The sequence below is a fragment of the Tenebrio molitor genome, chromosome 1 (assembly GCF_963966145.1).
Source record: "Tenebrio molitor chromosome 1, icTenMoli1.1, whole genome shotgun sequence".
NCBI lineage: Eukaryota > Metazoa > Arthropoda > Insecta > Coleoptera > Tenebrionidae > Tenebrio > Tenebrio molitor.
The window spans coordinates 18,966,447-18,991,851 of record NC_091046.1 but is presented as its reverse complement, the minus strand read 5'-3'; positions in this window follow the sequence as shown (position 1 = coordinate 18,991,851).

The window sequence follows — 25,405 nt, the reverse complement described above, 5'->3', positions numbered from 1 at the left end:
TCGCATCAGCTATGTCTCGTCTACATTGTAAGTGAATAAAACAATATTTCTCAAGTAAAACAGCATGATCTAGACCCCTGGGCGGAAAATGTCCTTCAGCAATATGAAAAAGATGTTTCAGAAAGCGCCGCTGCACCCTTTCCAAACCAGCTTTCATGTAAATGTAATATGGTGCCCAAGCTGTAGTAGCGTATTCCAGGCCAGACCTCACCAATGAAAAATATAATGTTTTAAGAACCTCAACCGACTTAAAACTCCTGCTGCACGTGATTCTCAAAGGACAGTTTGACGTCAAATGTGACTCCAAGATCTTTCTGGGAAGAACTGCGTGGATAAATTATTTTGCCGCAAGTGTATTCATAGATAATAGTACCAGCTTTACGAGAGTACGAAACTACAGTGCATTTATCAATGTTCAGACTGAAGTGGTTGTAATGTAATGTATTTAAAGAAGTCTAATTACAAAATAAATACAAACGATGAACAAAAAAGAGATGGCCGCTATATCAATTGTTAATTGCGACATTTCCGTGAATTTTATTTTCAAAATGAGGACGGAAAAAAACAGTGATTGGATTTACCACAGACAACGTTATTTGTTGGAGTTTCGACGTCTCCCTTCATCATGGCTGTTAAGCCGGTATATACTTCTACGGTCCATAGTACTGATAGTCTGACATATCGTGTGGATGTTGTACATAAGCTGACACCGCACGATGGGTCAATTGTTGGAACCAACATCGTGGCCAATGTTTTCAATCTACGAGTCAGTTGCACACTGGGGTACGTAACAAATATGTTCCTGTTACACGGTACGGCCAACTCTGGATTAATTTTTATTTTTAATTTCCTGGAAAACTGTTTGAGGCTAGTGGCTGAAACGATTTGTGCAATAAGTTTTTTTCACTTTCTTAAAAGCAAAGAGTAGCGTTTCGATATACTCGTAAGTGGCAAAATATGCTGAAAAAAATCCGCCAACACAGAAGCACAGTATAGTAATTAGAAAAAGGGCGAAAGATTTATTCGTTTTGATGCCCTATCATCATTATGCCTATTAAACCGGAAAATTCTGTGAGCTGGCTGTACATGAGCTGACATACATAGCAGAAAAGGCTCGAGATATCAAAATTGCCCTAGATTTGTTTCTGGTCCTAGACATTTGACAATACCTATGATTCAATAAAACAATCTGCGAAAAACGTGGAGTGTTCGGGCTGTGGCAACGTCGATTGACTGCATTCTAAGAAACAGATCGATAACCATAACTTTGAGTCTGGTGACTAGAGAGATGATCCTCGCCAGGGGGACGTCAAGGCAGGGTTCTATTCCCATTGTTTAGGTTACTGGTAGCGGAAGAGCTTCTCCCGGCACTGGAACCCTGTGCTTCTGCACAGTGGGAAATAAACGTCTAGGGATCACGAGGGTGATGATTTCCACGCGCCGCCCTATGCTGGCTTTTTTGGCCCAGTATCCTTTACACATCGTGGTGGAATCGTAGGGCCTTGTGGTCGAATGCAGGCTAAAAGTAGGAGGTCACGGGAAGAACGAGCGGAGACGAGGATATCATACGAGATCTAATGGAAGAAACTACATCTTGAGCATACGCTCAGATAAAATCAATTTTAAATACATCTTTGGTATGCCCTTTAGAGATATCTAAAGAAGGGGACGTAAAGATGGGCACACTGATGGCACACAGATGACTCCACTAGAGCGGGATTGCACGAAGACAGAACACGGCATGACGTAAGCATTAACCTGGACTGTAACGCTTGAGTATTCCTAGCTGAAATAATGACAAGCATGGGTTGTACATAGGTTATGCTGAGTAGTTTCTGTAGGAATAAGAAGATTCATATCAGGACTGAGAACGAAACAGCCCTAAGATGTCCGGAAAACACAACTCAATCCAGAGTTATCTGAAAATGCATTGATGAAACGGGCAGAACACAATACAGTGAATCTAAAGTACATAACTTTGCAAAAAATAGGTCTGACAGAGTTCTAATAGAACCAGAACTCACCTGCGGAACACCGTACATGACTGTGAAGGGGGGTAAGGAGTAAGGACATAGTAGCAAAGAAGCATCAGGACTACTGAATGGGGGTTTTTTGACTGAAACAACATTGAAAACCTATCCAAAAACGAACCGAAGAAATTCTGTAACTAGACGAATCAAAAATCAGAGCTGCAACTGAACGTATGACAAGACACTATCGCTTTAGGATTCTTGTAGATTGGAGCTAGGTGAAGGCACCTGCATTTCTGCGCTTCGTTTCCGAAATCTAAACAAATAGCGAACGTCCATCCCTGTGGCTAATCTCCTCTGCTTCGTCGACGGTACAGGGCTGAAGGAGTGAGTAAGGGTTGGGGTGCACAATAACCTTAAGTTTAAATGTGGTGGGCTCTGAACCATCTTTAAAATTTTATTCGAATTAGGAGCACTGTTGAGTGTGTTGAATTCAGTGTATTAAATTTATACTTTCTTTTAGAAACTAATAAATCGAGGGGTAAAAGAATATATTTTGTTAAAAAATGCACATCTTTGTAAGAGAATTTTAAAAACGCAACAGAAAAACTAGCTCTCTACCCAAACATGTGGCTCATAACTTATATTCAAAAAGGACCCTGACTCGGGGGTAATTTACGGCACAGTGAAGACAGTGACGCTTCACAGCGGGTACCGAACGGAGCTGTTCGAGATGTCGAGAGTGAGGAAACCCCTTGGTGAGTAACTGTATATTCTTGGTTTGTGGCAGGAATGTCAGGTGTTTATCGTTTACATGCTTGTACTGTGCCAATTGACCTTCCCCGAGTCCGGACCTGTGTTTGGGGTGAAGGTGAGTCCGATTGCAGATTATCGTACGACTGTTTGTAGCTGAGATTGTCTAATTTAACGTGTACCGACGAGTAGGATTTACAGGGTTAATGATTATCTCATCGCAGTTGGCATTGAAAACCACACAAATTTTGGATGTGCGGATGTGCCGCAGCCTCGCAACGTTAGACAAACTAGTAGACAGATTTCCACTACCGCCAGTATCGCTACCTATCGGCGATACTAGTCTCACTCATGTTATGAGGCTTGCGGCACATTCAACTACGTCACCAGCGCCAACTGCGATGGGACAATCATTTATAATGACAATGTATTAATTGTCAAATATTGAGTGGATAAGGCTGTTGGGCGAAAGCCAAGTCTTACATCTTTTTAATTTATAAAAGTAATAAGCAAGATTCCAATTGATAAACAAATTATCTACCACATAAGAATTTTCAACTAATTTGGAATGTAATTTGTATATATCCACGTTCCATTGTAGAGCAGTTTATTTGTTCCCTAAAACCGTGACCGGAAATAGCCGAGGTGTGTCGATCACTATTATTCTCTGGAATGTTGCTCCCACATTGTATTATTTAATGGCTCCTCGACTTCGCGTCGTGGATCTAGTGTAGTAGGGCGCACGACTATTTACCCAGTATAAACGCTCACGTTTTAGTTAACACCCAAATATGTACCATACCAGATGTTCCATCGTGAATCTCCTTTTTGGGCATTTCAACAAAATCTACTCATTGGTTACCGGCTTCCCTCGAGCACTTTTTTATGCTCTCTTCCGCAATGAAGAATCTCATTATGTCTATGACGCCTTAGAACAAGGGCTGTTTTTGCCGTTCGAATCTTGCGCTGTTTTGCTGTACTTTTGCGAACTGGGCCGATGTCACCGTTTTCATTTCACCCTGCGTCCAACTATCCTGAATTTGAAGAAGCAATCTCTTGATGCCTTCGTGGTCAACTTTTTTTCCAGTTGCAGTGCTTGCAGTTTTCTCTAGAAGGTCTTCGGAAAGCACATTCACATTCGGATAAAATTTACCTGAACGACAATGAATTTAGAAGTCATAAGTCGCTCCAAAAGTATGGGATCGAGGTGCAAACGACCCTAAAATGCTGCATTGTAATCATAATTGTTCGCCTATTGGAAACATGTCTGTTTGGAAAATGCTGTATGTAAATTTGTCAGGGTACAACATTTTTTCTACAGTCTTCACCATAGGTACGCTAAAATTCGAAAAATTATAATTGTTACATTTTTTTATACAAAGTAGATACTTAATGAGTAGGAGGTATTTCTAATTAGTCTAAGGTTGCGGTTGTACGTAAACTGTATCATATCGTTTATGCTATAGAAAGAAAAAACAGTAAAAAGTATTCACAAACAATTGTTTTTATTTATTTCACGGTCAGTCACTGGGCAACCTTTACAAAGAAGAGCTGTTGATTAATTAATTTTGATCTTCGATCTCGAGATAGATGAAAAGGGGAAAAAGCAAATGTAATTGTGTGAATAAAAAAATATACATATATTTTTTCCAACTCACTCATTCAGATTGGGGCTTTCCGTTGCGGAGGGTCGATACAGCTGAACCCTTGCTCGGATATCGTCTACAATAGTTGGAGAGTTTGTTCTCATAAAACTAATAAGATAGTTCTTTTCATCTTTTCTTTGTTTAGTTCTTCATCAGCTTCGAATTGTCTCTTATTAATATACATCGACCACACTGTTTGAGCGTCAAATGATGAAGGTTTCACTTTCTGTGTTGTTAACTCGGCACTAGTTTGTAAAGGGTTCATTTTTTAAATCTTACTTCCATTTCTTTCACATCATTTTCCATTACTTCGGGAATTTATGTTCTACATCTTCTTTAACTTCGTAAGCTTCTTTGTACATAAATTTTTCCTCCTCATTTTTAACATTGATCTAGGCATTTTCTGAATTTTTAAATAGTTGATTTTTTTGTTTTCCTTTTTCTCTTGCCATCGCTTTTCTTGTTCTTCTATTTCTTTTTTGATACTGCCGCTTCAGGAAGTATCTCAACGTGATTGGGCTGACAGAGGATCCCTCTTATAAACTATCACAATCTATGCGAGTGCTCCAACCTAGTTGGGAGAAGGCACAGGCATGTCAGCGCGTCCTTTCTGGAACCCGAAGAGATAGCGAAGAATAGGCACCTTCGGGAAGTCCTCCATTTCGTGGAAGATACAAGGGTGATGAAGAAAATAACGCTTGTGGTGCATAATACATTTAAGTTTCCGTATCATGGGTTTCGAACCAAAATCGATGACAATAGTAATAACTCGAGTAATAACAAATAATAAATGATATTTTGAAGATACAAGGCTAACTTGGTTTTTTTAAATGGCACCGGGGTTCAAATTTAATATCTTTAAAAAGATTATTTTTTTGTGAATTCAGTGATGTAGAATCGGATTAAACTGTAAAGGACCTGGGGCGCAGCTTAGCTTGGGCGGCCTTTAACACGTCAGTGGCGTAGGGAAAATAAGAATCACTGGGAACCACGACAGTGGCGCATCATTTAATGGAAAATTTTCACCGTAAAAAAATTGTCGATGAAAGTATTACACGTAAAATGAACTTTTTATTTAATTTTATAACTCCTGATTGTTTCTATTTTTCTAACACACTCTGATTCTTGTTTCATAAATGTGATAATTTCGCGAGCTTGACTGTATAAAATTTTCCCACGCTGACCAAAAGTTTGATGCGAAGCCATTCCAATCAACTGCTAAAAAAACCTACAAAATTCCGGTGTTAGTTAAGTTTTCATTTAATTTCATTTACAAGTCAATTGTTATTGAAAGTGAAGTTATAAAATTAATTTTCCTATTATTTTTTTGTACTTACGAAAACACTGTAAAGTTATCTTCAGTTGTTTCGAGAAGACAGACGGATTTGCAGCCTTGGGTGAACTTGGTAAGCGTATGGAGGAAAGTCGTAAATAAAATTGCACTACATGAACATGTAAACAACTCTCTAACAAATCTCCCCTATTTTATTTTCTGGCGAATGGACTCGACCACACGAATTGGTTTTGCGCGCAGATCCCGTGATCGTCCCTTTACACTTTATTCCAAGTCTAACACATGCATATCTTATTTTAACCGACACCTTATAAAAAATTATCGATTTTTTAAAATCTATCGTTAGTTCTTTGAACTTCTTTGCCATCTGTATTTTGACCAAAAAATAAATAAAAGTTAATCATAAATGTAAAAATTAGACATTTAACTTAATTACTTGCATTAATTCGGGAATTGTGCCAGGCCTGTTTTTGAACACGTTGTTTTTCAGGTATGGAAAAACAAAATAATCAAGGCAAGTTGTTGGTAAGTACCTTGAAAGTCCGGAAACTTTTGTTGAAATTCCTCAAACACTCGAGGTGTCGAATAGGACTATTCGTCGTTCTCAAGTCTCCACTGCACAATGAAGATTTTTTACTCTATTGGGGGCCACACACACAGAGGGAAGAGTCAAGACTTGAATGCAGACGCCACGGGGTACAGTTAAAACTCCCTGTGTGTGGAGAAGAATGTGGCACGCGCATTCAAGTCAGTTGGAATCAAAACTCTCTTGATTTTTGGCGTGCACATTCAAACCCGCGCGGGGATAACTTTCTGCGTGTGGCGACAAGTCGCTGCATGCTTTAGTTGAAATTCAGTAGCGACCATATTATGTCTGATTTACGAAATACATACAGGCTGATTCACGTAGTCCGTTCATTAGAAACTTTTTGGTTTCCCAAAATCATATTAATAGGAAAATTGGTAGTTGACTATAATCGACTACTTCAAGTTCAAATGAAATATTTTCCAAATGGCGGCACTTCCGGAAATACCGGAAATCGATGCTATCTTTGTTTTTTTAAATAGAAAGGCCCCATTTTGACTTCACATTTCGATTCTACTTTAACTTTTGAGGTTAATACATCTTTTTGTCAATACTTATCTGTCATCGTTTTTGACCTATGTCATCTTTTTTGCAAAAAAGTGACGTTGCAGGGCTACAATACAAAGGGACGCCACTGTCATCAGACAAATTTCCTTTTTGGTCACCATTACGATGAACGTTTGCTGCACAACTGATGGGGGCAGTAGTGTGTGTGTACTCACAGAGAGTACCGGTTTAACTTAGGACAAGCGTGTACAATTTTAACTGCACATTCTTCCCCCTGTGTGTGTGGCCGCCTTAAAGTGAACATATTGTAATAGCAAATTTTAATAGTCAATAATTAATAATGACAGTTACTATTGTAATGATATCTGATGACGTTTGAATTAAATTTTTACGTTCTGCCAACTGAAACGTATTAATCACGGTCATCTCGATTTTTTTTATTTTTGGTCGCACGTTATAAAATATTAAGAAAATGGATTATACTTTTTATTGTAGAACTTATGGTAACACATGTACATGTACAGTAATTTTATACCCAGTTCTAACAGCAGAATTTGATATTTTTTAGTTTGTAAGCACTGCCAAAATGTACAATATTACACATCCAAACACAACATTTAAAATTTACTGGAGATATACTGTCATACTGTGCTGGTGGTATGCAGAACCTAAGAGTTTAGCAGTTTATAATATTGTTTTTTATTCAAAGCCAACACAATGAAAAACATAAGTAATAATTGATTTGTCAGTATACAGAACGTTTATTAAAAAACGCCTCAACCCATAACTTTTTTATTTATTATCCGATTTCAATGAACAAAAAAAACACATGGTTTTTCATGCGCTACAAAACAGCGATAATTTTTTTTTGCGTTATCTTCGATAGCTAACGATAGTAAACTTTTTTTTTATGGACACGTACTTTTTTAGGCTTAGTCTGGTAGGGTTTTTTTTCCGAATCTAATGATGTATTAAAAGTTATCATTTGCTCGATAGCTAACTGAAAAAAAAAAAAACAATTTTTAATTGTGGTTCAGCTTATTATGAAATTTTCAAGTGTGCCGTGAAAATCAATCGGTATACAAAGTACGGTAAATGTCATCCAAACGTCAGCTTACAAATTTTCTCCTGCTCTTTTAAACTTTTTTAATTTATAAAATAACAACATTGCCAGTCATGCAGGATAGCAGTCATTTGATTATTATTTTATATTCGAGTGTAATAAAAATCGTAATTATTCAAAAACAAAAATTTAATAGAAAAAATAATAAAAAAATGTTGTTACACAGTCTAGGACTGCACTGGTTTACAAATCTATGAGGGGCGTGATGACCAACTCAATAGACCGGGACCAATGGCTTAACGTGACTTCCGAATCACGAGATAGAATACAGCCTTTTTTTTCCGCCCTGGGTCGGAATCGAACCCGCGACCCTCGCGTCCCTGAGCCGAAACGGACTCCCTTAGGCTATATAAATTATAACAATAATAAATATTATATTTAATGTTTTCCAAGAAAATAATAATAAAGTGCTTCAAGATTGTACGTGAAAATTTTCAAACTGACACTTGACATTTGTTGCTATTTGTACTCCGATTTTTTTTTCACGGCACACTTGCTAACTTTTAATACATCATTAAGTTGGCCTTACACCAAGGCAACAATTGGCAACATGTTGCCTGCAACATTTTTTGGTAATGTTGCCGGTCATTACTAAAAAATGTTGCAGGCAACATGTTGCCAATTGTTGCCTTGGTGTAAGGCCGCCTTAAGATTCAGGAAAAAAAAACCCTTCCGGACTAAGCGTAAAAAACTACATGTGTCCATTAAAAAAAAAGTTGACTATCGTTAGCTATTGAAGATAACGCCAAAAAAATATATCTTATGGCTGTTTTGTAGCGCATGAAAAACTATATCTTTGGTTTTTTTTGTTCATTGAAATCGGATAATAAATAAAATAGTTATTTATGATGTAAGTGTTAAAAGTGAAATTTTATTTTGTAAGTGGGGTAGATTGGGAAACGAGCGCAGCGAGTTGACCAGCCCCACGAACGAAATAAAATCACTTTTAACACGTCCATCATACATCTATTTTTTATACAACTGGTTTGCATTGCATTAAAAAACGCAGTCGTATTTTTGATGTTCATTTTAATTTCTGCGGCAAAAATCAGGTAGCTATAGTCTTGTATTGACATTTGTTTATTAGAAACGTCAAAAAAGTTTTCATTACGTTTTGTAAAACACTTTCAATTCCACATTATTGCATTCGTAAACATGGAATGCAAAGAAAACGACGTTAACGATGCCGATATCGACGACAGATTTCCCGCAGATATTGAAAAAGCGGTAAATAGAGCCACTTTAACATTTATAAATAAATAAAAAATAACTAGTGTTAAAAATAAAGGGTGTTTTTTTAAATTTGGCGTCGAAGTAGGCGTGGCAGAGTCGATTGAGAGCGCACCATTCGTGTAAAAGCGTAACATTCAAACAGCTGATCCGTGATCCGTAACCTGTATAGTGCGTTCACAATCGACAGTTCAACGCCTACTTCGACGCCAAATTTAAAAAAACACCCGTTACTTTTAACACGGTAAGTTATAAAGAGCAATTTTTAATCAAATTAGCTTCCACTAAAAACGTCACTTTTAATGTCAGTTGTATAAAAAAGTTATGGGTTGAGGCGTTTTGTATCAAACAACCTGTATGTTGAGGAAGAAGATGAAATGGGAAACGGCTTTTAAGTTAATAAAACCTGAGAGCAGATAAAATTGACAAATTATTTTAAAATTATGTTTTACTTTTTGTTTTCATTCAAGTAAGAGCGGGTAGATAAATGGTGTCATTGATCTACGATTTACAGATTTTGGAAAATTTAAATGTACTTAGAAAAAAAATCACTTCACAACTATGCAGTCTCACAAAAATGCTGTTATCAATTCCGAATAATAATAATAATAATAATAATAATAATCAATCTAAAGTTGTCTAAAAAATTGTAGCGAAATTAATAAATAGTCCTTGCCTTGTAAGGTGTTCTGCTCATTTATAATAGATCTTTGGGTGCTATTTCTTAGATATTTGTAAAAACGAACATAATAAAATTTTTGCACTAAAACTCTAGAATGAGTGAGTCGTTTTAATAAGCTGAATATAATGCGGCTATGTACACATTGTTCAATAATCTTATCATAAGCCTATTTTTAAGTATAACATCACAGTAAGCAAATCATAATGTTCTATGCTGAGTTCTGCATTATTTCTCATACAGTTACAGAAATGACCTTACTTCAATATTTTCACGTTTTACTCTGTTTGCTAACGATGTCATTGTCAACGTGAATTTATTTAAAACAAAGAACGAATTTCCGTACTGTTTACATCTACATTATACACTGCGCCAAAAAATTGTCGCAACACATCGAATGCAAAAAATATTGTTTGTTTCATGATGAGAAAACATATTTACACAAACGTAAACGTCCTAGCATAATATTGACATAATATTAACATAATAATAAGTCATAATATGTACATCATTTTTGCTTCAATTACTTCTGCCATTTTTAAGTAATGCAAAAATATGTTTAGTGTTGCCACAATTTTTGGCGCAGTATATTACATTTCTACAGTTGTAAAATTTGCGTTAAGCTACCAAATTATTGTTTACATCCACCACAAAATTATGTTAAAACGATTCTGTAAAATATGAAAATTATCATACATAATTGTTTAATGAAAGGATTTTAAAGAAAGTTGTCAGCGTTGTCACTACAGTTTGACAAATTGCAAATATAATTGATTCTTACTGTTAAAATTATAAAAGTTTATAGCTCAAGAGTAACAACAATAACAACTGCACATGAAATTTCTTGAATAGGATTCGCCAACTTGTGTACCAACAAAAAATATTGAACCGGTTTGTTTGGTGTATTTATTTGTAAAAATTCAAACTAGAAATTATCGGGTTTATCAAAAGTTTTAAAAGCGATTACAATTTATGTTTTAGATAAAAACATTTCGAAGAGTTAGTCTAGTATACAGTAATGTTATTGCTATCAGTTGTATATTTTTTTAATAGCAATGGATACATTTATTTGGTACGAGTATCTGGACTTGAAAAGTACCGGGCTTTCAAAAATTATCTTGGTCAAAGGTGGTTATGGATTTTCAAATAATTGTCGAAGCATTTATTTCAATCATTTTTTGAATGTCAAAATCTGTTAGACAGTTTTATTTTTTAATTTTTTCCCACCCTTTGCAGTAATGCCGAAGGATTTTTATGCATGCCTTACAAATTATGTTGGTGTGTTTCACGAAACTGGCTCTGTGACTCTAAAAAAGATGCTGGTAGGCCAATCGTTCGTAGCGAAGAAATCGTCACACGAAATAGGTTGAGACGGACGTTTTTCAATCCATGACCACCTTTGACTAAGATAATTTTTGATATCACGGTATGTTATACAGGGTTATTATAAATGATTGTAGTCGAAGCAGGCCATGCCCATGTTATGAAAATTTTGCCGCTTTCATGTGAACTATCAACTTTTATCGCTGTCACTGTCATTTTTTAGGTGAAAAGTGCGGTGATGAGAGTTTTTTTTTTTTTTTAATTAACCCAATTTAACTCCTATGTGTGAACGGTGTGTACTCACTTATTCACATCATTTTGATGTTTTTTAAATGGAGCGGTAACAATAAATTTTACGATCAGTTTTTACGCCTACTTGAACTACAATCATTTATAATAATTAATAACCCTGTATATTGAGGGAGAGAAATGCATGATTTTTCCTGAGGTGCTGTTTGTAGCCAGAGAGCGAAGCCCGAAGGCTGGAAAGCACCGAGGGAAAAATGAACATTCTTTCTAGAAGTACAGTGGCGGCCATTAATTTGGAAACACCAAGATTTTTCTATTGTAAATTGTTTGTCACTTTGACAATGTTATTGACATACTTATCAAATTCGGCTGCGACAGTCTGTTGAATGCGCTCAACGATGACATGGGTGACATGAGTTCATGACATAACGCTTACACTATCAAATATTAGAAATATCCAGTAAACTAGATTAGGCCGGTGTTTCCAAATTAATGGCCGCCAGTGTACTATGGCGGCCAAAAAATTTCGGCCGTCATTTTTCCGTCATTTCAAAAAAATCGGTGTAGTCCATTCCTTATTGTCATTATGATTGATGTTTTTACTTGTCACTTTTGAAAGTCAAGCAAAATGCCATCGGTATCAAATTTTAATAAAATCAAAATAGTAACTCTTGCACAAAGAGGAATGTCCCAAGCTCAGATTTCGATGGACCTTCCTATACCTAAAAGTACAATTTCGTCCATTCTTCAGAAATGGAGACAAAATGGAATGGAACTATTGAAAGACGCCAAGGCTCAGGGAGGCCTAGCACATTTACTGCAGAAGAAGATAATATGCTTCTCAATAGATTACGCAATAGCCCTTTTATGACGGCTGTTGAAGGGGTAAATACAAGCAAATACAACGGAAAGGAGCGGTCGATTTTCGGCAAACATATAGGCATGGATTTTAGTAGATAGACCTGGGCTAATGTTGTCTCTAGAAGATCGGCTCAACAGTGATGTTTATGTTAGGATTCTTGAAGACGTGATGATGCCTTTAGTTTCAAGAATTTTTCCGAATTTTAACTTCATATTTCAACAAGACAATTGTTCAATGCATTCAGCACATAGGGTAGCAGAATGGTAGCATAAACGTTCTTGATTGGCCAAGTCGCAGTCCAGATTTTTGGTTCGTAATTTGCAACAACGACAAGTGATTCGGAATAGGGCAGAACTTTTAACTGTGATTACTAATGCATGGCAATCATTACATAGGAATTATCACAGAGATTTATGCCTCTCCATCTCGCGTCGTGTAAGACGAGTTATTGACGTCAATGGAGCAATGACCAAGTATTGATTTTAAACTTCATTCATTTTATCTTTTGATTTAGCTAAGTACTTAAACAAAAATAAATGTTTCATTTCCTTGTCTTTGCCTTAATGTTTTTCGTTTGATTTTTTAAAAACTACGGCATACTCGTGTAATTTCCACGGTTCTCTGTTTGGTACTTTAATCCAAAAATAGCCGCAAGTCTGCCTCTAGTCTCTAGTGCCACTAGCGACTAGCGGTCGTGTGGTAATTGTGTAAGAGTGGAACTTGTCCTTTGTATTCACAAAATTTGAACTGATGGACTGAATGACAGATTGTCAAAATGACAATAACGATAACAAAGCGAGGTTATTGGTGCTTAAGGGTAGTTTACACTTCATGTCAGGGCCTTGAAAGTGACGGACGAAATTTTTTGGCCGCAATAGTACATATAATATTTTTTTCTACAGGACCGTTAGTGAATGTAATAATTCCAAAATCAATTTTAATACACTTGAAACACTTGCTTCTTATGTGTTTTGCATGTATTTTCATTCCATAACAAGTAACTGAATGAATATTCCATAATTATGTTCAACGACATACATAGGTATAGAGCGACTATGAAAATTGGAGTCACTTTTCTTCATATTGCCAAGAGAGGTCGTTGTTTTTGTTCTACTTCTGTTACGACGTTGACATCCGAGAAGTTGATTCCTACTCCCGATCGTGAAAAACCAATATTATACGGGGTGATCAAGAAAGACTGAATCTGTTGGTAACAATGAAATTTGGCAAACTTGAAATTTACCATGAAAGGTTCATTTTTGTAATAACATAAACATAACTGACATAACCAAAAATGTCGTCTCAAGTTAAAAAATCCGTTCAGTGACAATTACGAGACAATACACACCAATACTTTTCAATTGTTTCATTGCCAACAGACTCAGTCATTGTTGATCACGCTGTAGATACATGGCCGTATTGTTGCAAGATTATATTCGTACGTCTCTGCTGTTTCTATGTACGAGTTTTTTCAGGCCTAAATAATGGGTGCGGAAATTCAGATTCGGAGAGGCGTTGAAGATGATCCGGGATCTGATGTACGATGGCCGGCAATAAAAACTAGCCATCACTTTTGTGTAACGTCAAAATCCAAATGTGTAATTAATGGCTAGTGTTAGGATCAAAATATTCTTTTTCTCGTGACTCCGCCCATTTCATAGGCGCGCATCGCTTCAGTCGATCGCACTTGCAGGGTCAGTTGGTGTACTACTACTTCCAGCGCGGAAAGTGTTTACATTTAGAAGATTTAGAAACCAACTATTAGGCTTGATTTTCATTATTTTGCATTTCATTTTTAAATAATATTTTAAACGAATTTGAATTTTATTTTGCGTTTCAAAGAATTTAATTTTTATTTTGAATTTGAATTTTATTTTGAGTTTCAAAGAATTTAATTTTTATTTTATTCATTTTCTTACTAAAAATGTCTAACGAAGAAGCTTCGATATCATCAAATCCTTTAATCACCAAATGGGTTGGTGAATTAGGGGATACGTTTTGTTTTACCAATCCAGAAGACGCATTTTGCAAAACTTGTGGAATTACAGTTTCATTTAAAAAAAAGTCGCAATTATCTCAACACATAAAAACTAAAATGCACCAAGAAGCTTTAAATTCTGAAAGTGGCGACACGTTTTATTCAGATTTATGTGAGGCATTCACTGCTGCCAATATTCCCTTGCATAAATTGCAAAATCCTGTGCTAAAGGCTTTTTTAGCGAAATATACAGACCGGCATATACCTGATGATTCGACATTACGGAAGAATTACATACCAGGCTGTTATAAAAAAATCATGACTTCTATTCAAAATAAAGTGGCTGACAATTATATATGGGTTTCTGCGGACGAAACGACAGATATTTTAGGTCGATGTGTAACTAATGTGATTATTGGTGTTCTACATCCTACGATTTCATATACCCCCTATTTAATAAGAACTGCAATAACAAGTTCTATCAATTCTAGCAAGATGTGTGAAATAATTGAGCAAAGTCTTTCCAACAGCTGCATCACTGTAAACAAGGAAAATGTTTTGCTGTTTACCAGTGATGCTGCTGCATATATGCTAAAAACTGGAAAGTTGCTAAAAGCGCTGTATCCAAACATGCTTCATATTACCTGTTTAGCTCACGCAATGCACCGTATTTGCGAATTTGTACGTGACGAATTTCCCGACATAGACAAATTGATTAGTTTATGTAAAAAAATCTTTTTAAAAGCACCTTCCAGGGTAAGTCTCTATAAAGAATTATATCCATTGCTACCATTACCTCCTGCGCCAGTAATTACTCGATGGGGCACATGGATAGAAGCAAGCAGCTTTTATTTTAACAATTTAGAAAATATAAAAAATGTTGTGTCTTCTCTGCCAGATGATGCAAGTTCTATAATTGAATGTAAAAATCTTTTGCTTAAATCTTCTTTACAACCACAATTAAATTTTATAGAAGAACATTCTACTACTTTACCACATGCTATAACGTCTTTTGAAACCCAAAATTTGTCTTTAAAGGAGGGCCTTTCAAAACTTGACGAAATTTTAAATAATTTGAAACTTATTTCTGGAGAATTTGGGGATCGTGTACAGCGTAAACTCCAAATTGTATTTAATAAAAATCCAGATTTAAATATGCTGTACCAGATATCTTCTCAAAAATTTAATGACGTCGCAAATGAACAATATCAAAAGTTTATTCCGTACTTTGACCATCCTCCCTTATCTAGTTGTGACGTAGAAAGGTCCTTCTCTATATTTAAAGACATTCTGACCCCTAAGAGAAATAGATTAACGGAAGAAAATTTAGAAAAATTGGTAGTTATTAGTGTAAATAAGAACGTCCTAACTGCAAATTAATAATTTAAATGATAATATTTTAACATTACGTAGTTCATTTATTTCTCGCATTATAAAATTGTAATTATAAATTAATTGTTGAGACGCCACTGAGTGCTCTTATCGTATAAAATGAAAAACTAAATGTACGAATGGGAGGTTGAATTGTGAGCGATAACTGAACGACTTTTTGTTGAAATCTAGTTCGTATTAATATCAAGCGTTAATCGCACCCGGCATAGCGCGTCCTATCATCGTATGGGCGCATGTAGTACATGTGCCGCTTTGTTTGCGGAGAATATTCAAATCCTAACACTGTTAATGGCTAACTTTTTTTGCCGGCCACTGTACTATTCCGGCCAAAAAATTTCGTCCACCCTTTTCCTGTCATTTCACAAAAATGGAATCTACGACATTTGAGCGCGGGACAAATGAGCGCGCGACAAAAGAGAGCGGCAATATGAGCGTGGCGACAAAAGAGCGCGGCGACAGAAGAGCGCAGCGACAAAATAGCGTGAGATAAACACTGTGACAAAACAGCCTTTCAAAAAGTTTGAAGACCTTATCAGTAAGTGCATACATCGTGCGAGTAGAATAGGATCTTTAACCTTATTTGCAAAATTATCTGATTTTAAATGATAGCATTTATTTCATTACTTACGTCACAGTAAATAATGCTATACTAATCTTCATTAAAAATTTGTATTTTTCACTTCTTTAGAGATTAGAAAAAATATTAACAGTAGCTGTTAGCCAGGGAAAATATATAACTTTATTCTCAAATCTGCTGTTGTACATCATGGAAGGATTGATTGATGTATACAGGGTGATTTGTAATAGGTGTAAAAAACTTTGACATCGTGTTCCGGAAGTCATTTTAAGAAAAAAATGTTACATGAATATAGGTCCTATTTTGTTTATTTACAGAACTACATCAGATTTAAATTTTATTGAAATAAATAAAGTGCTACTTGCAAATCTAGTAGCCATGGAAATAAACTACATAATTCCTGAAACAATTGTAGTTGTCAAAATGAATACGTTTAGTGTAGCTGAACAGGCATATTGTTTATGTGCATGGGTATTGTGATGGTAACGGTCTTCAGGTGTCTAATGATAGACGTTTTATTGCTTGGCCAGCAAGATCTCCTATTATACCTATTATAAATCACTCTGTATGGGCGTAAATTCATTTAAAAATATTTTCTCTTGGTTGTTATCACTGGCTTTTCACTTTGTTTTTTATTACCCCTTCGCTGCATTAATTTAGTTTTAATGTGTACCAAAATTATTAATTATTATATTTACGCTTTTTTGTCGCCACGCTATTTTTTCGCCGCGCTCTTATGTCGCACACTTTTTTTGCGGCGCGCTTTTGTGGCGATACCCAAAAATTGGGTGTAGTTTAAGCTTTATTGCCATTATGATTGACGTTTGCAAATTAAAATTTGAAATTTATTACTGTCACCCATAAGAACATGGACACAATTTGATTGACACATGTTAACATGTGAAGTGAGGTTATTCGTTCCTAAAGGTTGCTTTACAGCATACGTGAATGGAATGATGGTTGTGGACGAAATTTTTTGTCTGCCATTGTACTGTCGCGAGCAATAAATTTTGAACGTCAATGTCATTTCAAAATTTGGTTAGATTGTCACAAATTTAAAAAATTTCCCTGTCTGATGGTGCCCATATGTCAACAAAGTGTCAAAAACGTAAGAAAAAAATGACAATTAATATCATACAACATGATGATAGGTTATGATATTTATGACTGTTTTACAATGGAGCATTTTCTATTGCGTCAAAGAATGACATTGATGACCAAAATTTATTGCTCGCGACTGTACAGTTCGAGATACGGAATTTCGGGCATCTCTGTCAATATACCGTCAAAAAATGTAAAATAGGCTTTACATTATTAACTTCAATTTTACCGTTTGCGACGATTTTGATTGACATGCGATTGACGTGAACAGAAAATAAATTTCAAAATTTGACTTTGAATGTCACGTTGACAATAAGAGTAATTTATATCGCAATTTTTATTTTTTGAAATTATAGAAAAATGATGCCCGAAATTCCGTGTCCCTAACTGTACCTACTACATCTACTGAAAAAAATTGTGAAATAATTATTGTACAGTTGGCTTCAAAAAAAACGGGAACTGAAATTTGACCTAATGTGAATTGGAAATTTAATTAGTCAATTTATGTCAATTCGTGTCTGTTTGACAGTAGTATTTCTGACACATAAGTGCAGTTTTTTAACCTAAATTCTAAAAAGCCGTTTCAAACTATAAAAATTTAATAAAATCTGACAGAACTTTTTCTGACAGTTCCCGTTTTCTTTGAAGCCAACCGTATCACATATGTATAAGTATATGTACTTCGAATTAACGCACAAAACAGCTCGGTATTACACAACAACTGAGTGTATTTGTGGCGAAAGTTTTGGACTCCTCAGTTGACCCATTTTTACTAATCAAAACTCAGATAAGTTCAAATTGATGAAACATATTCTCGCATTCAGCAAAAAACCGAAAAGTTGGAAAAATTATGATTTATTTTATTTTGGCGTCATATAAAGAAGAGCTAAACGGTTGTTTGTAAGGTTTATCATTTATCACAATGCACAGTTCACACAAGCAGCACAAGTTTTTGCTACAAAATAAAATTAAAATTGTGAGACATTTTACTTACTTCCCTGACTTGTCAATTGCAGGGATTTAGTTGTTCAATGGTCTCAAGTACATACTTTTTTGGGAAAGACAAGATTCCGTTATAAGGACGCTATTAAAAGAACAGTCCTCTAGAAAATGTTACATAGATGTATTGACACGTTAGAAGATTACTTTGACTAAATGTAATACAATTTTTGTTATATTTTTTATATTACTGAACTCTAATCAAGAGTACACTTGAAATAAATGTGCAATGATTTTTTATAGAAAAATAGCTATTTACAATCGAGTGTGGGAAGTTACATTTTGCAGCGCGAAGTTTAATTTGAAGCACGACGCGCAGCGGAGTGTTTCATAAACTAAGGGCTGCAAAATGTTTCACACACAAGGTATGTATAATGCTTTTTGGCCGACGTTTTTGAAGTGAAACTTTTTATGGGAGGGTTTTGAAATTCTGATCGGCAACCTTTTTGTGTGACGAAAAGTGGTGGGGGTAAACACTATTGGGTCGAGTGGGAGCAGTGTCTCTGTCTTTGTCACACTCACGGCATTTATCGATAATGTCCTCTCTTTAATTTGGAGGCTTAAAAATGAACAATGAGTTACGCATTTCAATATTGTTTAGTGTTATCGTTGTTTATAATTTATTTTCTTCATTAAAATATATTTAAAAGTGATTGATGAATAATTACAATGTTTCCCTGTAATACAAAAGTTTCACTTCTATCGTGCGTCTTTACGACACATTCTGTTTTTTTAATTTAAAATGTTAAAAACAATGACTACTTTTCGAGAATTGTCAAATGTAAGGCAGAACCGACAGATGGCGCTGCTATTTTCATTTCTTTTAGATTTTATTTTCTAAACTAATTGAATTCAACATGTATACATATTGTTCTCCTGAAACTCAGCTTCATTAAGTTAAAATTGTGTATTTCTTCTACGTTTCTTAAAGGTTAAAAACAAGGATTATTTACTTTGCCATATAGTATGTGGGAAAAATTCACCGTCGCGCAGTCGCTGTAAAAACAAAGTTTCATGTGACGCGAACAGTGCGTGTTTGCTAAGTTGCCATCACAGGAGGCCAAAAAGTTCTTTCCAATAGACTTGTATAAAAATTTTGAATATCATTGTTAGAAAATTCACTGTAATAATGTCAGCTAAAACTAGAGGCAGAGACAAATGTAGTTTATTAATTTTTTATACTTATGGTTTTGATTAAAAAGAAGACAACGTATATTATTCTCAAAATGAAAACGAGGATAAAACATTAATCTTTTTCTACTGTAGAACCAGGTTAGATAAGATGATAAATATATGGAAAACTAAAAAAAAAAAATAATTTTAAAAATCAAGTACGTTGGATTGAACCATCAGTGGTGCAAATCGCACACATTTGGCATTAACTTTCATATGAGTTGTCATAGTAACAGGTCAGGTCATTTGCACCACTGATGTTCATTCCAACGTGAACAGATATTAGATAAGGTAAATATTTTAAGTTATTTCATTTTTACAAAATAAGATATGTGGTACATGTTTTAATAATATGCGGTGGACATTCACAATAAGAGTGATTCAATGATCATAAGGCATTGATTGAAATCTAAGAATTTTATAAATACATTTCAGATAGGTACTTGATCTTTGGCAAAAGTCACGAAAAACCATTCGGCTACATTTTGTATACTATCAATGAAAATGAATGATTTGTTAATCTGCTCATCTTGCTAGATATCGAGTTTTAGGTTGAAATTGTTATTGTACACGCACACCTCTTACAATCCACTTGAGTTATTAAGTTGAGCAGTACTCAAACTTCCAGTTTGTACTCGTAGATTAGTTAAAAAATTGCTTACCTAACAGTTTTGAAAAAAAGTTGTTATCAACAAATAATGCGTCAGATCAGACTATATTCTTTGACGTCAAACGATAATTTACTTACTTACATTTAGAATATGAATTTGAATTTAATTTACGGGCTCACATACCGTCTGATTTTGAAGGTTGTGCAGATATTTTAATCTGAAGTACAGTTAATTTCAAAATTAGAGAGTACATCTAATTTTCTACAGTGTGAAATGCACTTACACTTTCTGTCAATGATCAGTGTCAGTTTTGACAAACAAAATCCCTAATCTAACCGAAAACGGGAAAGTGCTCATTCTTTCCAAATTAGAAGGGTGGTCGATCCGGAACCCAGTATTATAACATCGCGAAGAGCATCGTGCAGAGGATAAAACAGACAATATTATGGTGTTCTAAAATATCAGCGACATTTTATATTGTCAAACTTACCTAACCTATAGAAAAAAGATGACGCTCAAATTTCAAAAGGCGGAAAAAGCTGTAATAAATCGACTTCTTGATTTTTGAGGTATACTCGATAATTTTGAAATTAACTGTAGTACCTGTTAAGTTAAGAGGGCGTAATGAATTCATTATGCCCTCAAAAAGTTGATTTCAAACGTGAATATTTAGTCCATAGCGATGTAGGAGTGTATTTTCCAAACTAAACACAAAATTAGACAATAATTTTACTGTGAAACTTACCAGTTCTTGAAAGTACCATCGGCGCCATCGAAATGTGAACGCCAAATTTTCCTAGTGTGTGTTGAAACATCAATCATAGGCGTGCGTTAATCTGTCAGATTTGTGACATATTTTCACAAACATAATTTGTCAGCAGATTTAATTTATTTTTAAACGATATACATGCCACAACACTTGAGCGATGCGGAAAAAGCTAGGGCTGTAGCCAAACTCGGGGAAACTTGTACAGTAGTACGCCACTGAACAAAGTTTTATTTAATCTAGACCAAAACAGAAGACGTTTCTATGGCACCAGAAATTCGTTCACATTTCGATGGCGCCGATAGTACAGTCGCAATTATACTCCATTCTTTATCTTGGCCATGGGTAGCTTTGTAAGTTTTACTTTTTCCACACAAATTTTTGTGTGGTGTAAATCAAATATTAACTGTCATCGCTGTCATTCAGATTCAGAATCTTCGTCAAGCATTCATGTCCAAACCTCGCGATCTTATGTCGCGAAATGTAAATATACAGGCATTCCCAAAACTCGCGCCCCAGAGAAAACAGACAAATGCCGACAACAATCTCGATTCTAAAAATGCAAACGAAGAACAATTAATGGCTTACATAAGAGAATTGTGAGACATCTAAGATCCACCAATTCCAGAAAGGGAACTCTGAGGTGTTAATGTGAATAAAATCGGTTGCTAAGTTTATAAATTGTCACAATTAAATGCGACCACAGTTCTTAAAGGACATGATTTCCTTCGCCGCTGGAGAAGCTGGTAAAAGAGCTTTGACTTCATTAACTAGCCTTTGCAATTTTATCCTCGCTGCTAAGATTCCTGAAGAAATTCAGCCAATCTTTTATGGTGCATCTCTTTGTGCATTATCAAAGAAAGATGGAGGTATCAGACCTATAGCTATTGGTTGTGCTTTGAGAAGACTAGTTGCTCGCATAGTTTGTGTTAACCAGAGCAATCAAATTCAATCATACTTAGCTCCTCACCAACTTGGTGTTGCTACAAAAAGAGGCTGCGAAGCAGCAATACATTCAGTTCGTACATTTATCAACATTCCCGAAAATAGAGATAACATTTTACTTAAAATCGATTTTGAAAATGCATTTAATTCTATCGAGAGAGATAGTATGCTTATCCCAATTAAAAATAATTTTCCTCTTATATATCCGTTTCTATACCAAAGTTATCGGTTCCCTTCTTTGCTTTTTTTTGGTAATAAAACAATATCATCAGAGGTTGGTGTTCAGCAAGGTGATCCTTGTGGTCCAATGTCTTTTAGTATTACAGTTCAACCTTTGGTCAATAATTTACTTTCGAAACTAAACATTTGGTATCTAGATGATGCCACTCTTTCAGATTCGCCCGAAACTGTATTAAACGATTTTCATACTATCATTAAAATGGCTGCTGAAATTGGTCTTAAGGTGAATACAAGCAAATGTGAAATTTTCTTTTGTTCTCAACGTATCGACTCAAGTATTGTTAGTAAATTCGAAAAAATATGTCCAGGTATTCGTATAACTTCAAAAGATGACCTTCAATTATTAGGAGCTCCAATTTTTGAAGAAGCTCATGTCCATCATTTCAAAATCAAACAACATAAATTGAATCTTCTTATTTCTCGACTCGAACAAATTAATCCACATGTGGCTTATTTTCTTTTAAAAAATTGCCTTTTCATTCCAAAAATGTCATATTTTCTGCGTACTTGTGCTCTTTGGAAATTCTCTTCTTTACTAGAAGATATGGACTCTTTACTCAAAGAAAGTCTTGAATCTATTTTAAACATTTGTCTAAATACCAAACAATGGTTACAAGCAACTCTCCCTATTTCTTTTGGTGGATTGGGTATTCGTAGAATTTCTGATATTTGTCTTCCGGCTTTCCTTAGTTCTTCTCATGGTGTTCAAGATCTTATGTCTTCTTTACTTCCCTTTATGGACATTAAGATTCAAGTACACTATTATGAGGAAGCTTTGAATAAGTGGCTATCAGTAAATAACGAAACTCCAGCTAGTTTAAAAACTCAGAAATCCTGGGATTTGATAAACATAAAAAGAATCATTGAGAGTGAACTTCAATTTGACTCAGATTTTGACAAAGCACGTTTTAAAGCGATCCAACAACGTGAATCAGGTGCTTGGTTACATGCATTTCCATCTAAGAACATCGGTACTTGTTTAGACAAGCAAGATTTTCAAACTTCTGTTGGCCTTAGACTGGGTTGCCGTCTTTTTGAAAACCATATTTGTAGTCGTTGTTCTATGCCAAACGAAACTGGTTTTCACGGTCTTAGCTGCGTTAAAAGCTTGGGAAGAATTCCAAGACACAATGAACTTAATTCTATTATTCAACGAGCCTTATCATCCGCTCATTTTCATTGCACCCTTGAACCCAATGGTTTATCTCGTGATGATGGCAAGAGACCAGACGGAGCAACCCTTATTCCGTGGTCAAAGGGTCAACGTCTTATATGGGACGTTACTTGTGTTGATACCCTAGCGTCATCATACTTAAACCATACATCAATGTGTTCTGGAGCCGCAGCAGAAATTGCATGTGTTAAAAAACACAATAAATATAAATCTTTAAAATCTGCTAACTTCATCTTCAAAGCTCTTGCTTTCGAAACTTTAGGTCCTTGGTGCAAAGAAGCAAGTTCCTTTATTGATAACGTCGGTTCAAAATTAATAGCTGAAAGCGGTGATTTGAATGCGAAATATTTCCTTCGCCAACGTATTTCTTTGGCTATCCAACGAGGAAACGCAGCCAGCATTCGTGGTGCCCTACCCGAGACTACCCCACTGGAAGAGATTTATTTTTTATAGTTATATTTATGTATGTATATATTTATTAAAATCAAATCATAATAATGTCAGAATGACATGTCCGCTAAAGTGTCAACATCAACATGTTAGGTTAAGGCAGATGTTATTCAAGATGTCACATTCGCCATCATCTTAATCAAGTTTTAGTTTGTTAAATAAAACAACAAATGGCGGTTCTGAAAAGAACCTTGTTTATTATAACGCGTGAACTTATGTTAAAAAAACAGGAGAAATGGTATAATAACATAATAATAACAACAGAAACAACATAGCCAAAAGGAATCACGAAACGAAAAATAAATACAATCAGAGCAAGTGCGCAAAGTGGCCCCCATTCATTTGCAAGCATAACCGTGCCCGCTGCAACTCTATTTAGAATTTGTAACCATTTCAGCAGTAATTGTAGCAAAAGCTTCGTGAATGCGACCCCTGAGTTGTTCTTCTGTATCAACAGGGTGCCTGTACACAACATTTTTAACGTGGCCCCAAAGAAACAAATCCAGAGGATTTAAATCGGGGGACCGTGCAGGCCAGTTTCGTGGACCGCCACGACCTATCCATCGATCAGGATACTGTTTATCCAAAATTTCTCTAGCTCGTCGACTGAAATGGTGGTGATGCGCCATCGTGTTCGTTAATACAGAAAAGAAATAGAATATCTTCAAACAAATTTGGAAGTTCTGCGTCCAAAAAATCTGCATAAATGTCTCCCGTTAACCGTGCAGGAAATTCAAAAGTAGGACCTTTTGAATTTCCTAAAGAGGGAAGTGCGATGACATGTAAACTAATTTCTATTGCAGACACATATATACCGGGTGTATTATGAAAAACCTTTGGTGGTATATACAGGGTGTGACACAACTCACGCCCCAGAGGAAACTGACTTGTGCCGACAGCAATAACATTGCAGGAAAGACTGATTGTTTTTTCTTATCTGCTTTTTTAATGGAGTTAAAAGCATATCAAATCCACCAATCCCATTAGTCAACCGCGGAAAAACTAGGGACGAACAAAAAGAATGAGGGCGTTGCTTGGTTTCCAAAAATATTATCATTCTACTCAAAATATCTGGTCGACTGTATTTTATTGTCAAATTTAGTACATTTTCTTTATACCATACTGTTATTAGGATTTATCAGTACTCAATGCTTGATTGATATGATACCTATAACAGACTAGGCCGTTATTCAAAATTATCAGACCGAGGCCGTTATTTTTGCTACCGTTGCTACGGTTACGGCATAGATGACAACTAAATTTAATTTTTGAAGTAAAGAGAAATGTCAGTCTTACAAATAAATCATCGTTAAATGTTAAGTATTATTGGTATAAAGAAAACTATAAAACAACATACGGCCGATATGGATATAACAGACTCGGTTGATTATAAAATCTCGGCTCCGCCTCGATTTTACAATACCTCAACCATGTCTGTTATATAACCCATATCGGCCTAATACCGTTATATACTATATTGCACTGTAAAAAAAATTACGTTAAGAATAATGTCAATAAATTTAATAAAAGTTGTCAACGTATTGCCCGCAACTATTAATACAAATTTATTATTGAGCGGAAGTCGTAAAACAAACAACAAATGGTGGTTTTAAAAAGAACCGAGTTTAATAGAACGAAAGCAAATAATAACAAAGCGAAACACAAACAAAACTCAAAGAAAGAAGAATTAAAGGAGATGCTCAAAATGTCCACCATTAATTTCGAGACATAGTGGTGCACGCCGTAGTAAGTTTAATTTAGAGGCCCTGACCATTTC